Below are 13,348 nucleotides of genomic sequence, written 5' to 3'. Positions count from 1 at the left end.
CATTCTGCGCGAAATCAGCATTAGGTCATCAAGGCGCTCAACACTTCAAGGGAACTTATCTCCCTCTTTCGCGATGGCTTGAGTCATCGCTCTGATTCACTTTGCAAAGTTAGTTGAAATAGACGCCTTTTAAAATATAAAGGGATTTAAAATTTTCAATCTTGAAATTCCAATCAAGACAATACTCAAATCTTTGCTTTATCCCCACTTGCATATTTCCTAATTCAGAGTTACAACGGATGAAACTATTCGAGTTAAAAAAAAAAAAAAAAAAAGCCCTGAACTCTTTTTCTTAAGTGATTTTCATGCTTAGACACTCACTAGGAACTTAGGAGCCTTTGCACAAGGACATGGTATTTCTACTTACTTACTTTAAGTGGCATTTTCTAACGGTTTTGTGGCCATTTCCAGGTGGGCAGCAAGGAATTTAATTCAAAGTCAGAACTGTTATTAAAAAAGAATTTTGTTTCTTTATCCTTTGTAAAACGACCAAGTATGTTTCCAACTGAGTTTTACACTTTGCCTGAACAATAATGTAACATGTATCTGGTATATTTTTGAAGTAATAGAATAAGATTAGACAAGGGTGGAAAAATAATTCAGAAAACAGGATTCACACCTCCACAGCCCTTTCCTAAATTTCCTTCAGGAAGAACGCAATTAAGGGAGTAGGTGTCCAGGCTCTATTCTGGGCACCTTGTGACTTTCAGTGTCCTGCCTAGGGATAATAGAATGGGAAGTCCCAGGATCAAAGGAACCTGTGATTGTAAAGAGAAGAGAGCACTTACATTTTCTCCCTTTGTGCATGTCCAGCCTAGCCAAGGTAGATTCCACTTTATCACAATCAGTCCAAGCCCTTTAAAAGTGGCAAATACCAACTCAGAGCAGGCTCCATATTTGCGCCATCATGCAGGACTGCCCAATGGTCCTCCCTCTAGTGGCCGTCTACAGGAAACACTCGTGTGTGTGTGTGTGTGTGTGTGTGTGTGACTACATACGATCTTGTGTGCGTGCTGGTTTGTGTGGGAAGACTGATCACTGAGAGAACCCACTAGTCACCTGTACACTGCAGTTTAAAGAGTTCCGTTTTCTTAGTCATACCCTGGCCCTGAGCTGGGAGGGTCTTACCAAACTTTATTTTAGAGAGGCATTGCTGTAAATGTGTTGGAAACTGGCGACAGCGAAAGTGTTTTTGCTCTTTGTAGTGAATATATCCCAAAAGTTACAAGTTGGGATTGGGGAGGGGAGCCTAATATACAAGGACTTTGGAAAAACATCAACAGCATAAACCAACCAGTGTTTCTTCAAATAAATGAAACTTCTAAGAAGTCGGGACAGAGTTCATTTGTTTTGTTGTTGCCTGTACCTTGTACTCCGTTTGGTTCAAAGTCTCCCCAAGTTCAGCACTCCCTCAAAACGCTTTTGGGTTGGGGGAGGGCTTCATCACAGTAAAAAGAACTGAAGGCCTGCGCCTGTCTCCTTGGAACCAAGAGGGTCCCTTCCCACCCCCACGGTTTTCTGGCTTTCTGGGAGGCCAATGACTTCAGGGATCCTCACTTGTGACCAGCGGAGGCAAGCCTATCTGGCGAATCCCCAGGTTTTCCATCTGACTCAGAGTCAGGGTACGGGGTGAGGGACAGCCCTGGATGGAGGGGGAAACACGTAGGCGTCCATGTCTCAGGTCTGGTGGGAGCAAACCCGTGAAAGCACATAGCGGGAACTCCCTTCTGGACAGGAGCCTCAGGGTGTCCTGGCCTCAGCTGCTGGGCTGGTGCTGGTTCATTAGGAGGAAAGAGATACGCCAACCATTTACGGATCAGATCGTCACGCGCCGCAAGACCCGACGCCAGCGGCTCCCTCAGTCAAGTAGGTACGAAATCCGAGTCTAATCCCCGCTTAGGGGTTGAGTCGCTTTCCCAGAAGAGGAACGGTAGACCTAGCAAAGGCGGCAATGCTCACGGGAGATTTTCTAGCGCGCAACGTTGCTCAATGTGCTCAATGAGTGCTCAATGAAGCACTCACCTCACTCCCACCTCTACCCCCCCACACACACGATTAGATGTCTCTGATTCGAAAGGACACAGAAAAGGCCTCACTCTCTGTTGTCCCCTCCAACGCCTGCGCCCAGGCGAATGCCCGGAGCTACCCGGAATCTGAGCCCCTGCGCAACAACCTCTGCGCGCTGTGCCAGCAGCGGGCCACGGTGTCCGGGACAGACACAAGCACGCAGCCTCAGCCAGCCACCGGGACGATCCCGGCTGTAGTCTAGGCGTCCAGAAGCAAATGCCTGACAGCTTTTCCCACGAACTGGGTGAGCGGGCTCCAAGAGACCTTTTCTTCCACAAGAGCTTCCGATCTGCGAGCCGGAGAGGCGGCCAACTGCGGGACGAGCGCGCCCCCAGCGCTGCCGGGCGCGTCGGGAATTGCAGTCGGCGCGCTCCCGCCCGCTGAGCGCGCTCTCCTCCAGGCCTGAGAGGTAGGCGCTGGGGCAGAGCGCCTAGATGGAGGGAGGGCTGCAACTTTGTATGAGGTCCTTCCTCCTCTGTTTCCCTTCTGGGACACCGACTCTTCATCTCAACCAGATCACCAGGTCCTGGTTGTTCCTTTGACTCTAACCAGATTCACCTGTGTCCCTGCCCCAAGTAACAGGCGACCTAAGTGAGTGAGTGAAAGTCCCTCTGTCGTGCCGACTCTTACATGGTTAAGAGGGTTGACTACTTCATTAGAGACAACAATTCACCTGATGTATTCAGATGTATTCAGAATATAATATTTTTGGTAAAGTCTTTTTTTGTTATATTCATAAGTGAGAACTAAAATATACTGAAAAATAAGTGCTAGGAGTCTTTGAAACTAAGTATGAGTGTTGTGTTACCAAATGAAAGTCACTCAGTTGTGTCCAACTCTTAGCGACCCCATGGACCATACAGTCCATGGAATTCTCCAGACCAGATTACTGGAGTGGGTAGCCTTGCCTTTCTCCAAGGGATCCTCCCAACCCAGGAATCGAACCCAGCTCTCCGGCATTGCTGTCAGATTCTTTACCAGCTGAGCCGGGTGACAAAACACGATGTTCACTAACTAGCATGAAGTGAGAATCTGCTCTTTGGATCATGAGATCAAGGTTGCAAAAACTCTAGGAAATAACTTCCTCTTGAATGCGTCTGAAAGAATCAACCTTCTCTGATGCAGCTTTAGATGAGTCAGAACGATGCTTCCTTCAGCTAATTCAAGCATGCCCTCCCTGCCTTTTCCTCTTTTCCTCTCCTTCCTTGATAAATGAAAGAAATAGAATCTGTAATATTGGAAAGACTAGCAATTGTTTTTGCTTCTGTAAGCTAAATGATACATTTTATTTAATGTCCTAAGTGAAAGTATTTTGATGCAGTACCTACAGTAGAAGAGCTATACATATCAACAGTAATTAATTAGATGAAATTTGCATGATAGTAAATAGTATTTATTTTTCTGAGCTCCAAAATCACTACAGATGGTGACTGCAGCCATGAAATTAAAAGACGCTTACTCCTTGGAAGGAAAGTTATGACCAACCTAGATGGCATATTCAAAAGCAGAGACATTACTTTGCCAACTAAGATTCGTCTAGTCAAGGCTATGATTTTTCCTGTGGTCATGTATGGATGTGAGAGTTGGACTGTGAAGAAGGCTGAGCACCGAAGAATTGATGCTTTTGAACTGTGGTGTTGGAGAAGACTCTTGAGAGTCCCTTGGACTGCAAGGAGATCCAACCAGTCCATTCTGAAGATCAGCCCTGGGATTTCTTTGGAAGGAATGATGCTAAAGCTGAAACTCCAGTACTTTGGCCACCTCATGTGAAGAGTTGACTCATTGGAAAAGACTCTGAGGCTGGGAGGGATTGGGGACAGGAGGAGAAGGGGACGACAGAGGATGAGATGGCTGGATGGCATCACTGACTGGATGGACACGAGTCTCAGTGAGCTCCGGGAGTTGGTGATGGACAGGGAGGCCTGGCGTGCTGTGATTCATGGGGTCGCAAAGAGTCGGACACGACTAAGCGACTGATCTGATCTGAAATAGTATTGATTTTCTTTTATTATGACCTGATTTAGTTATTAAAAAAATCTTATGGCAAATCATTTCCTTAGATCTAGAGAAAATTCATCTATAACATGAAAACAGAAATACTACCTTTAAAATATTGTTCATTTATGAATACATTATATATATATTAATATTCTTATAGATTAAGTCATAATACTTGGAGATCCTGGTCAAAAATGCTAAAAGTGAATCTCAAAAAGATATTGGAGAAAGATGGGACATTGGAGGGAAATATTTAGGGAAAGAGTCTGTAACTGAATATTTGCTTTGTTATATCTATATTTTGAAACAGTTGATAGTTAAAATATTAACTTTATTTTATTGTTGTTTTAAAGTTTATATTCAATTTATAATTATTATATTTGCTATATTCTGCATCTTGTGCAATATATCAAAGTAATTTATATCAAATAGTTTGTACCTCTTAATTAGTTCAGTCTCTTTGAAACCCCATGAATTGCAGCATGCCAGGCCTCCCTGTCCATTACCAACTCCCGGAGTTAACTAAAACTCATGTCTATCAAGTCAGTGATGCCATCCAACCATCTCATCCTCTGTCGTCCCTTTCTCCTCCTGCCCCCAATCCCTCCCAGCATCAGAGTCTCTTCCAATGAGTCAACTCTTCGCAGGAGGTGACCAAAGTACTGGAGTTTCAGCTTTAGCATCATTCCTTCCAAAGACTACCCAGGGCTGATCTCCTTTAGGTGGACTGGTTGGATCTCCTTGCAGTCCACGGGACTCTCAAGAGTCTTCAACACCACAGTTCAAAAGCATCAATTCTTTGGCGTTCAGCTATCTTTATTGTCCAGCTCTCACATCCATACATGACTACTGGAAAAACATAGCCTTGACTAGATGGACCTTTGTTGGCAAAGTAATGTCTCTGCTTTTGAATATGCTATCTAGGTTGGTCATAACTTTCCTTCCAAGGAGTAAGCATCTTTTAATTTCATGGCTGCAATCACCATCTACAGTGATTTTGGAGCCCCCCAAAAATAAAATCTGACACTGTTTCTATTGTTTCCCCATTGGGGCACAGGGAGCCTGAAAACAGCTTGGGAATCCATACAAAGCTCTCCCTTACCGCTGAGAGTGTTCTCATTGCTGTAGCCCTTCGCAGTTTGTAGAAATCCGCACCCAAACCCTTCTCCAAGTAGGCCTGGGTCCTAGTTGGGATGAACATGCAATGGCGGAGCTGAGGCCAGTAAGGCACCAGTCAGGTCTCGCACATTCTGGCAGCCTGCTCCTCCATGGACAGTAAGGCCTCTTTTTCCCTGCAAGGGGCTCGCTTGCCTTGCCTCCTGTGAACTGTGTTTCCCAGCCTGGGCGAAAAGCGGTTCCTGGAGACCTTTTCTCAGGGGCTGTTTTCCCGGAGCTGGGGCGGACCTCGGGGACCCAACTCACAGGGGAAGGCAAAACCACATGGACAGGTCTATGCTCTGTGATAGGATCAGATGCCATGATCTTAGTTTTCTGAATGCTGAACTTTAAGCCAATTTTTTCACTTTCATCAAGAGGCTTTTTAGTTCCTTTTCACTTTCTGCCATAAGGGTGGTGTCATCTGCATATCTGAGGTTATTGATATTTCTCCCGGCAATCTTGATTCCATCTTGTGCTTCTTCCAGCTCATTGTCTCTCGTGATGTACTCTGCATATAATTTAAATAAACAGGGTGACAATATACAGCCTTGACGTACTCCTTTTCCTATTGGAACCAATCTGTTGTTCCATGTACAGTTCTAACTGTTGCTTCCTGACCTGCATATAGGTCTCTCAAGAGGCAGGTCAGGTGGTCTGGTATTCCCATCCTTTTCAGAATTTTCCCCAGTTTATTGTGATCCACACAGTCAAAGGCTTTGACATAGCCAATAAAGCAGAAATAGATGTTTTTCTGGAACTCTCTTGCTTTTTCCATGATCCAGTGGATGTTGGCAATTTGATCTCTGGTTCCTCTGCCTTTTCTAAAACCAGCTTGAACATCTAGAAGTACCTCTTAACACCTTACGCCTATGTTGACTTCCCATACTTCCCCCTCCCCAGTGGTAACCACTAGTTTGTCCTTTATATACATGAATCTACTTCTTCTCTAGTATATTTTCTAGTTTGTTTTATTATTTAGATTTCACGTGTAAGTGATAGCATACAGTATTTGTCTTTTTCTGTCTGACTTATTTCACTTATCATAATGCTCTCCAAGTCCACCCATGTTCCTGCTAATGGCAAAATTTTCATTCTTTTTTTATGGCCCAGTAGTATTCCATTGTGTGTGTGAGTGTGTATACAACATCTATTTCTCCATTCATCTGTTGATGGACCATTAGGTTGCTCTCTTTCTTGGCAGTTATAAATAATGCTGATATAAACATCAGGTGCATGTATCTTTTAGTATTATTGTTTTGTTTTTTGGTATACACCAAGAAGTACAATTGCTGGTTCATATAGAGGTTCTATTTTTAATTTTTTTTTAAGAAACCTCCATACTGTTTTCCAGGTGGTGGCACCAATCTACATTCCCTTCAACAGTATCTGAGGGTTTCGTGTTTTCCACATTCTCACCAATATCACTATTTGTGTTCTTTTTCTTGATAGCCATTCTGACAGGTGTGAGGTACTGTCTCATTGTGGTTTTGATTTGCATTTCTTTAATAATTAGCAGTATTGAGCATTTTTCATGGACCTGTTGGCTATGTGCACTTCCCCTTTGAAAAAAATGTCTATTCAGTTTTTCTGCTCATTATTTTCAATGATGAAGTTCTTTTTCTTTAAATTTGTTTAACTTTATAGAATAATAGTTGTTTATAATATTATATAAGTTACAGGTGTACGATAGAGTGATTCACAATTTTTAAAGGCTATAATCCATTTATAGTCATTATAAATTATTGGCTATATTCCCTCAAAAAATATTTCCTTGTAGCTTACTTTTTTTTGGTTATGTAATTTAAATATAACAGTGTATACATGTTAATAAATTGGGTTGCTTATTTCTTTTATGCTGAGTTGTATGAACTCTTTATATACGCTGGCTGTTAATTGTTTATGGGTCATATCATTTACAAATAATTTCTCCCATTTCATAAGTTGTCCTTTTATTTATTTTTTTTGATGATTTCTTTTGCTGTGCAAAGGAGAAGAAGAAAGATGAATGGAATCTAAATTGGAAAGGAAGAAGTTAAACTTTCACTGTTTGAAGATGACATGATATGATACATAGAAAATCCTAAAGATACCACCAGAAGACTATAGAGCTGATCGGTGAATTTGGTAAAATTGCAGGATACAAAACGCAAAAATGCAAGATACAAAAATCTGTTGCATTTCTATACACTAATGAAAAGCTATCAGAAGAATAAATTTAGGAAACAATTCCAGTTACAACTTCATCAAAATGGTAGAAACCTAGGAATAAGCCTACAAAAGGAGGTAAAAGACTTGTACTCAGAAAACTGTAAGACACTGATGACAGAAACTGAAGACCATAGATGGAATGGTATACTGTGTTCATGGACTGGAAGAACTAATATTTTTAAATGACCACATTACCCAAGGCAATATATGGATCCAGTGAAATCTCTAACAAAATTCCAAGGACACTTTTATAGAACTAGAACAAAAAATTTCAAAATGTGTATAGAAACATAAAAGATCCTGAAGAGCCAAAACTATCTTGAGAAAGAAGAACAGAACTATAGGTACCATGCCCTCTGACTTCAGACTATATTGGTATATGGTGGTGCGTACGTACGTGCTAAGTCGCTTCAGTCATGTCTGATTCTTTGTGACCCTATGGACTGTAGCCCGCCAGGCTCCTCTGTCCGTGGGATTCTCCAGGCAAGAACACTGGAGTAGGTTGCCATGTCCTCCTCCAGGGAGTCTTCCTGACCCAGGGATTGAACCTGCGTCTTTTTCATCTTCTGTATTGCCAGGCAGATTCTTTACCACTTAAGCCACATGGGAAGCCAGTATATGGTCAGGCCACCCCAAATGACTGTTCTCTTGCTCTCTGTCCACCCCCTGCTTGATCAGTACTTGCTTCACCTACATCTTACTTATCTAACTGAACTTCCTACCTACTTATCCCACCCCAGCTAGTGACTGTTCTAACTCTTAGATCAGAACATCACCATTGATAGCTCATCAAAAGCGTAGTGAGGGGCATGCCATTCTGCCAGGTAACCAATGAAGTAACCTGACTCAATTCTCCCTGTAACTGGTGAACTCTTCCTCCCAGGAGCAAAGTCTGCCCGCAAGTCCTGTCCACCATCTGCCATACACACACATGGCATAGTGTCCCTCCAGGACTGTGCTTCAGACATGTAAGAGCTTGCTAGCAAATAAACTATTGATGTGTCTGTGACTGACTCTGGGCTCTTTCTTTGGTTTTGAATCTGGGCAATCATAGGCCTTATAGCCCTGCAGGATGCATCCCAACAACTTCAAAGCTACAGTAATCAAACTGGTATGGTATTGGCACAAAAACAGACTCACAGATCAGTGGAACAGAATAGAAATCCTAGGAATAAACCCACACACTGACAGTCAATTAATCTACAATAAAGGAGGCAAGAATATACAATGGAGAAAGTTTCTTCAGCAAGTGGTGCTCAGAAAACTGGACAGCTACTTGTAAAATAATGATATTTCACTAATATCATATACAAAAATAAGCTCAAAGTGGATTAAAGACCTAAATGTAAGATCAGATACTGTAAACTTCCTAGAGGAAAACATAGGCATAACATACTTTGACATAACTTATAACAATAATTTCTTGGACCTGTCTCTTAAAATATAGGAAATAAAAGCAAATATAAACAGATGGGACCTAATTGAACATTTTTATTTTCAATTGTGGTAAAAAATACATTACATGAAATTTATCATTTTAACCATTTTCAAGTATACAGTTGAGGAGTGCTAAGTTTATGTACATTATTGTGCGACAGAGCTCCAGAACCATTTCATCTTACAAAACTGAAACGCTACACACATCAAGAAACTTCCCTCTCCTTAGCCCCTGTCTTTCTTTGTCTCTCTCTCTCTTTTTCTGAATGTAGGTAACCATCTGCAAGCCAGGAAGGTTTCCTACCATAAACCAAATCCACTGGTACATTGATCTTGAATTTCTCAACTTCCAGACTTGTGAGAAATAGATTTTTGTTATTTAAGTCCACCCAGTCCATGATATTTTGCTATGGCAGCCTGAGCAGACCAATACATATGTTAATTCTATTTTGATTTCTTGGTGAGTCACCATATTGCTTTCCATAGCAGCTGCACCATTTTACATTCCCCTCTATAAGGTACAATGTTCTTATTTCTCTACATCCTTGCTCACACTTGTTACTTTCTGTTTTATTGATAATAATCTTTCTAGAAAGTGTGAAGTTGTTAGGGGATACATTGACTGAAACAATCTACCTGACCAGGCACCACAGTATTCATTTGCATGAGTTATTTTATGACAGGAGGTCCTGGTAAGGAACATGGAATCAATAGGCCACCACTAACCAAAAGAGTTTGGAAAGGTCAATAGGAGACACCATGTGTCTTACTACCTCTCAGAATCCTTGCTGGTATCCATACTGGCTGAACAATATGTGTATCCCCAGGAAGGACTCTGAGTCAGAATGATTGGCCAAAGATAGCCTGGAAACTAACCCATTACTATAAAACCCGAGGCTGTGAGCCAGGTGGCAGAGCAGTCCTCTTGGTTTCCCTTACCCTCCTGCTCTCCACCCAGCACCCCTTGCCAATAAAGTCTCTTGCTTTGTCAGGATGTGTGGCTCCTCAGAGAATTAATTTCCAAGTGTTAGACAAGAACCCTCTTTCAGGCCCTGGAAGGGGTTCCCCTTCCTGTGACAAGGTGATATCTCATTGTTTTGATATGAATTTCTCTAGTGATTAATGATATTGAGCATCTTTTCATATGCTTGTTGGTCATCTATATATCATTTCTGAAAAAAACATTCAAGTCTTTTTCCCATTTTAAAATCTGATTGTTGTTGAGTTGTAGGAGTTCTCTGTATTTTCTGGATTAATCCCCTATCAGAAATTTGATTTGTAAGTATTGTCTCTCAGTCTGTAGGTTTCCTTTTCATTCTGTTGACAGTGTCCTTTTATGCTCAAGTTTTTAAGTTTGGAGTGTATTTGTGTGTGAGTGTCTCTTTCTTTATGTTAAACTATTATCTTGTCTCAATGATAGCATTCATATTTTGGAAATACACATAACAATTGAAACTTTCCATAATACATGAATTTTCTGATAAGTCATGATTTTTCCTACTCTATATTAATGTGAAAACTATCCTTCTGATTAACTTGTTGTATATTTCAAACTATTATTTGGTTGTGGCTTACTTAATGTTGATGGTTAATGATCTCACATATCCTGGTTTTTGAAAGTTTAATATATTGCATATATTAGGGAAAAGTAATACACTTGTAAAGTGAACATCTGAAGCTTCTTTTTAAAAGTTATTTTGAAAAAGTATGGTTACTATAAAATATTCTACATATAAACAGAAAATCTTATATGTATTAATTATAATGAAAATGTTAACCAATCCAACTTTAGGAAAAAAGGAGTGATTCATTTGTTAAAGGAAAACAATTAAAATACATATGTGTTAAATTATAGGTCTAATTATACTTTCAGTAGGGTATACTTTTGCACTGTTATTTGTGCTCCATTCATATATGATGACAGAGAAGGCAATGGCACCCCAATCCAGTACTCTTGCCTGGAAAATCCCATGGATGGAGGAGCCTGCTAGGCTGCAGTCCATGGGGTCTCTAAAAGTCAGACACGACTGAGCAACTTCACTTCCACTTTTCACTTTCCTGCATTGGAGAAGGAAATGGCAACCCACTCCAGGGTTCTTGCCTGGAGAATCCCAGGGATGGGGGAGCCTGGTGGGCTGCCATCTATGGGGTCGCACAGAGTCGGACACGACTGAAGCGACTTAGAAGCAGCAGCAGCAGCATATATGATGTTCATATCTTGACACAAAGCAGAATTAAGATATTCTTTACAACCTTGTTTTCTTTCTAAAGTAATTATTTTAATCTCAGATTTTATATTTTGTTTCCCAAATAGAAGATAATATAAATAAGTAAATGATAAACCAAGACTTTAGGACCCTATATAATTGTGCATCTTTCATAATAAAGTTCAGTCATGTCAAATGTATGTATACAATTCCAAGAGAGGGAAGAAGAGGAAGACTATATTTATAAAGCATATCAATCCACCTTAAACATGGGACAATTTATTTAGCTTACTATTTTCTAATTAGATTCAGGTAAGTTTTGATTGAGGTAAATGGACAAGAGTTTGAGGAAACTTCAGGAGATAGTGAAGGACAGAGAAGGTTGGCGTGCTGCAGTCCATGGGGTTGCAAGGAATGGAACACGGCTTAGCAACTGAACAACATCTATAGGTTTATATGTTTAAAATAATAAAGTTTGGATTCTATTTTGTGTGAGAATACCTTTGTACCCCCAATTTTAAAAAATGCAGAGAGGGTGGCAGTAGTGGGGGCCAAGGAGGCAGGTGGAGTAAGACAGTGGAACTTGATAGGAAGTACTGTCTGTACTGCCTGGTGGAGGTGAGCTCACTGCACTTCTGCTGTATCAACTGCAAGGGCACTGAGCTGTGTGCTCTGAGTGCTTCTCAGCTGGTACAGAGATCAGCCACCACTGCCGCTATCATGGCTACCGTTACAAGGAAAATCCAATTCTGATACCATGTTAGAAGTTTTTCTTTGACATGTCTTTTTGTTGCTTTGGTTATTATAATTATACATAATGGCCTGCCTCAGAGAATTCGGCCTCTCTGCCTGACTCTTAAACTAAAGTGCCTTTGTTCATGATCCTGCCCACCTGTGGATGGCAAGAAGAAAGAAATGAACACATCTACTGCTTGAGACTTGTCATTCTAGGAGATATTTGCAAGATTAATGGCTTTTGTGCTTTGTTTCCCCTTCTCTTCCCATCTCTGATCCATAAAAGAACCTAGTATCCAGAAGAAGATAGTTATTTTGAGACATTAGTCTGCCATCTTCTCGGTCAGCCAAATTACCAAATAACATCTTGCCTCAACACCTCGTCTCCAATTCATTGGCCTGTCATGCAGCCTGCAGAACGAGCTTGGATGTAGTAACACTATCAGCTGGTGGCCACAAGGACAGCTGCTGCTGGATGCCACTGAGCAGTTTAGCTTTGGAAAATGGGAGGATATGGCCGTTCACACTGAAGCTTTCCAGACTCCCCAGGAAGTATTGGCTGAGCAGCAACAGCTGGACTACCTGCCCCTGTGGGACAACTACAGGACAGAGAAGTATGACCAGGACCCTGAGATCTTTATCAGCTGGCTCTCAACTAAGACTACCATGATGTGGAGATAGAGCTGAAGCTCGCACATAAGGACACATGCCTGCAGAAACTCAAGGAGTGTCAGCAGTGCAAAAAATCACAGGTGACTACAACTTGGTGCCTGCCTTCCTAGGCAAGAACAAGGAGAAGGAGGCTAAGCACAAGATCACCAGGGAGGAGAAGTTGTGATTGAAGCTTCAGCCACTCACACAGTTCATTTCCTGTGAGGAGTTTGACAACCTGTTCCATAACATGCACAAAAAGAAGATGCTGTGCACCAAGATTTGGCAGCTGCAGTGGAACCAGGACAAAGGCATCACCAAGATGGAGGAGTTGGCTAAGCATAAGGTGGCCAAGCACAAGTGCAAGAAGAGGAAGAAGAACAAGATTGAGGCAGGCACCAAGTGAGATAAGGAGGATGGCTAGGATGGCAAGACCACTGCCACCCAGAACCTGCCCAGCTCCAAGCTCCTACTGGATGCTGAGAAGGTGCTCTCCAGCTCGCTGAACTTAATCCCCATGTGCTACAGGACCATGAAGACCATCATCTTCAAGAACCACCTCCATAAGAGGCAAACATCCCCTCTAAGAGCCAGCTTCTGGGCTCTTTGGACAAAGTCCTCAAGAAAAGGATTTTAAGTATATCCAGGGATCCTTCCTAAGCTGTAGCTGTGAAAGCTGGAATGATGCTGTAAATCTTGTAAGCCAAAATGGCAAGGGGTGTAGGAGGAGGGGTGGAGAGGAAACACCTTTACCCCCCATTATTGCTCATTTTTAACAAGTTGATTAATTTTTTTCCCTTAGGATTTAAATCCTTTATATAGTTCTCTGAAGAAGTAATAGTAACAATCTTATGTCGATCAAGGAGGAGACAAATACATGTATATTT

General features: G+C 41.6%; 1 pseudogene; it reads left to right on the top strand.

Moving 5' to 3' along the window:
* The first annotated feature begins 2,283 nt into the window (after window positions 1-2,283).
* LOC100138076 (transcriptional adapter 2-beta-like) lies at window positions 2,284-13,121 on the top strand (annotated as a pseudogene).
* Window positions 13,122-13,348: the final 227 nt, after the last annotated feature.

The sequence above is a fragment of the Bos taurus genome, chromosome 26, assembly GCF_002263795.3.
Source record: "Bos taurus isolate L1 Dominette 01449 registration number 42190680 breed Hereford chromosome 26, ARS-UCD2.0, whole genome shotgun sequence".
NCBI lineage: Eukaryota > Metazoa > Chordata > Mammalia > Artiodactyla > Bovidae > Bos > Bos taurus.
The sequence above is the reverse complement of the archived record's forward strand: the minus strand, read 5'-3'. Positions and strand labels throughout refer to the sequence as shown.